This window comes from Rhincodon typus, chromosome 13, assembly GCF_021869965.1.
Source record: "Rhincodon typus isolate 14 chromosome 13, sRhiTyp1.1, whole genome shotgun sequence".
Lineage (NCBI taxonomy): Eukaryota > Metazoa > Chordata > Chondrichthyes > Orectolobiformes > Rhincodontidae > Rhincodon > Rhincodon typus.
The window spans coordinates 489,905-494,447 of NC_063344.1; positions in this window are offsets into that span (position 1 = coordinate 489,905).

Here is a 4,543-nt window from a genome sequence, read left to right on the forward strand (position 1 = left end):
GTGTGTATTTCCCTTACAAAAAGAAATGAAACTTGCATTTATACAATGGCTTCCATGACCTCAGGATGTCCCAAAGCACTTTACAGCCAATAAAGTCACTTTGAAGTGCAGTCACTGTAATCATGTAGAAAATGTAGCAGCCAATTTCTGCACAGCAAGGTCACACAAACACCAATGAGATAATGATCAGTAGATTTGTTTTGGTGAAATTGGATGAGGGTTAAATATTGGGTAAAACACAAAATTAGTATGTACCATGAAGCCTTGAATGTCTTCATTTTAATTCACAGCTGTAATTATGGGCAGTTTTTAAAAAATCATTGGCATCATTTCATTAGAAGAAAGCTAATAACACGCCAACTAATTTTTACATGTTTCAGACATAGTAGGAACTGCAGATGCTGGAGAATCCGAGACAACAAGGTGCAGGGCTGGATGAACACAGCAGGCCAAGCAGCATCAGAGGAGCAGAAAGGCTGACGTTTTGGGCCTAGACCCTTCATTAGAAATGGGGGAGGGGAAGGGGGTTCTGAAATAAATAGGGAGAGAGGGGGAGGCGGATAGAAGATGGATAGAGGATAAGAAAGGTGGAGATGAGACAGCCAGGTCAAAGAGGGGGGGGATGGAGCCAGTAATGGTGAGTGTAGGTGGGGAGTTAGGGAGGGGATAGGTCAGTCCAGGGAGGACGGACAGGTCAAGGGGGCGGGATGAGGTTAGTAGGTGGGAGATGGGGGTGGGGCTTGAGGTGGGAGGAGGGGATAGGTGGAGGAAAGACAGGTTAGGGAGGCAGGGACAAGCTGGGCTGGTTTTGGGATGCGGTAGGGGGAGGGGAGATTTTGAAGCTTGTGAAGTCCACATTGATACCATTGGGCTGCAGAGTTCCCAAGCGAAATATGAGGTGCTGTTCCTGCAACCTTCGGGTGGCATCGTTGTGGCACTGCAGGAGGCCCAGGATGGACATGTCGTCTGAGGAATGGGAGGGGGAGTTGAAATGGTTTGCGACTGGGAGGTGCAGTTGTTTAGTGCGAACCAAGCATAGGTATTCCGCAAAGCAGTCCTGAAGCCTCCGCTTGGTTTCCCCATCGTAGAGGAGGCCACAATGGGAACAGCAGATACAGTATACCACATTAGCAGATGTGCAGGTGAACATCTGCTTGATGTGGAAAGTCTTCTTGGGGCCTGGGATGGGGGTGAGGGGGGAGGTGGGAGAACATTCATGGGATGAGGGCATTGCTGGCAAGGCCAGCATTTACTATCCAACCAGAGGGCAGTTAAGAGTCAACCACATTGCTGTGGGTATGGAGTCACATGTAGGCCAGACCAGGTAAGGATAGCAGTTTCCTTCCCTAAAGGACATTAGTGAGCCAGATGGGTTTTTCTGACAATTGACAATGGATTCATGGTCACTATTAGATTCTTAATTCCAGATTTGTTTTGATCAAATTCAAATTCAAATTCCACCATATGCCATGGTTGGTCCCCAGACCAGAACCTAACACTATGGATTAACAATCCAGCGACAATACCATTAGGCTGTCGCCTCTCCTTAAACATAGAGTATTTGCATGTTTGTATGTATGAGAGCATTGAACCAGGCCTAAAGTGATATGAAAGTCTTTTTAATTTAAATATACATGTATCAGGAATACAGCCTGCAAATTACACTCAGCAATGTTATTGTATTCATACTTGTTATACCATATTAAATTTCTCTTTCTGCGATTTAAAGTAAAATATCAACAACTCTTCTTAAATGAGTTAATTGGCTGAGTGTTTTTATGAGACGGCAGAAATCCTGTTGTTGGAGCCAGAAACAGGAGGTGACTCTGCCTGAGTAGGTGCCAAATTGCCAGTAGTGGCCATTTAAGAGGCCCTTGGCTGCTATCCACTTGAGGACAGTAGCTTGTTTCAAGAACTGCTGGCCCAATGGGTGGATTGGTAATTCAATAGTATGACCACAATTGGTGGCCACAGCAGAAGCTGCAGCTGCAGGTAGATAATGCCTCAATGGCCATCTGCATATTAGGAGAGTTGCAGTAGGTCAGCGATAGCCTTATGTACTACAGAGTGCCCATAAAAGAGTCCCAGTCCACTTAGATTTCACAGGCTGCAGTGCCCACCTCCCGGGCCTTCTCTGATTCCAGGAAGTGCCTGTGAAGTTGAGAAGCTGTGAGTCACGTACACACTGAACAATCCACTACAGTCATGGCAGTGGCGAAAATAAAACCATGTGTTTGCTGACCACTGTCCGCACCATTTTATAAAGCAACCCTGTCTGCCAACCTTTGATCATCAAACTGCTGAAAACATCTGGGTAACTTCTCTGATTTTCTTTATAATAAAACAAAGAACCGCAGACACTGGAAATCTGAAAGAAAAACAGAAACTGCTAGAGAGACTCAATAGCATCTGTAGAGAGAAAGCAGAGTGAACGTTTCAGGTCCAATGAATCAAACCAAGTCCTAAAACTTGTTCAAATATTGACACTGAAGGGTATCTAAAATAAGAAGACGTACTGTCCAAATAACTTTCCAATTCTGTAACACATTCTGTAAGGTCCAGGCTGAGATGTTCTGCTGTCTGAATAGTCCCAAGGAGGCTTTAGAAACTCACTGGAGTATTGTGTTCAGGCTAGCCATCATAACCTCACTTAAATCAGCTTTCGCTCGAGAAGTCAACGGTTTTAGAACTGTACATGGTGTTTTTTTTTCTCAGAGACATTTCCTGCACTATTGCCCTCTCCCACACTGCCTATGTGTCCTCAGAAGTTTCCTGAAATGTGTTCAGCTGTGTGTGATGGATTCTTCCCACATTTCCTCATTTCAGCTGGAAGCAGGGAAACTAGCATCAATGCATGGGTGTGAGAATTACTCTCTCAGTTGATTGTGCTGGTGAAGTCTGGGCCTTTGCGATCTGGGATGGTCATTTATTTACCTTCCTAATAAGGAAAGACACACATTCTCCACCTCCACCTCTATCCCAACCCAGCCTCACCATCACACCCTCCTTCATAAGCATCTTAGGACAATGCTGGAAGTTTTAAGATGCCATGAAGGGGTTGATGTGAAGGAGACAGACATGTAGATCATAAGAAGCCTTGGTTTCTGTCAGAACACAATGGCCTTAAATTTGACAAAACGTGAAAGATTTTTGGATAAGGTTCCACATAGTAGACTGCTCTGGAAGGTTAGATTGCATGGAATCCAAGGACAGCTGGCAAATTGAATACATAATTGGCTTGATGGTAAGAAGCAGAGGGTTATAGTGGAAGGGATGCTCATCAGACTGGAGGCCTGTGTCTAATGGTGAGCCTCATGGGCCAGTGCTGGGCCCATTACAGTTTGTTATCTATATCGATGACTTGGATGAGAATGCACAAGGCTTGATTAGTAAGTTTGCGGAAAACACTAAAACAGGCGATATCGTGGACAGTGAGGAAGATTATCACAAATTGCAGCAACTAGGGAAGTGGGCTGATAAATGGCAAACGGAATTTAATATGAATAAGTGTGAGGTGTTGTATTTTGGAAAATCAAATCAAGGTAGATGTTTCATGGTGAATGCTCGGCCCTTAAAGAGTCTAGTGGAAGAGAGGGACCTTGGAGTTCAGGTCACAGTTCTCTGAAAGTGAAGTCACAGGCAGACAGGGCAGTGAAGGTGACTTTTGGCACACTGGCCTTCATCAGTCAGGGCACTGAGTATAGAAATTAGGAAGTTATGTTGCAGTTGTACAGGACATTGGTGAGACTGCCCTTGGAATATTGTGTTCAGTTTTGGTCACCTTGCTATAGGAAGGATATTATTAAACTGGAAAGAGTGCAGAAGAAATTTCTAAGAATGTTGCCAGCACTCAAGGGACTCAGTTACAGGGAGAGATTGGGAAGGCTAGGACTTTTTTCTTTAGAGCATAGGAGATTGAGGGGGGATCTTACAGAAATGTATAAGATTGTGAGAGGCATGGATAGGGTGAATGCAATCAGTTTTTTTTCCGCAGGGTTGGGGAATCAAGGACTAGAGGGCATCAGGTTAAGGTATGAGGGGGAAGAGCACATAGGAACCTGAGGAGCAACTGTTTTACACAGAGGGTGGTACGCATATGGAATGAACTGCCAGCGAAAGTGTTTGCGGTGTGTATATTAACAACATTTAAAAGGCATTTGGACAAATACATGGATAGGAAAGGTTTAGAAGCATATGGGCGAAGTGCAGGGAAATGGGGTTAGTGTGGGTTGACGTTTTGGTCGGCATGGCCCAGTTTGGGCCAAAGTACCTGTCTCTGTGCTGTAGGACTCCATGACTCTGTGACTCTATTCTGTAAGCTTATATGGTCGCTTAAGGCTGTGCAACACTTTGGCAATTCCCCGGTCCCCAACACCTCATCAAACACCACCCACGCCCTCCACCTCCTCCAGAACTTCCAATTCCCCGGTCCCCAACACCTCATCAAATCCTGCCCCACCGAACTGATCTCCAACTATCTCGACTCCATTTTCTCCCCCTTGGTCCAGGAACTCCCTACCTATGTCCGTGACACCACCCACGC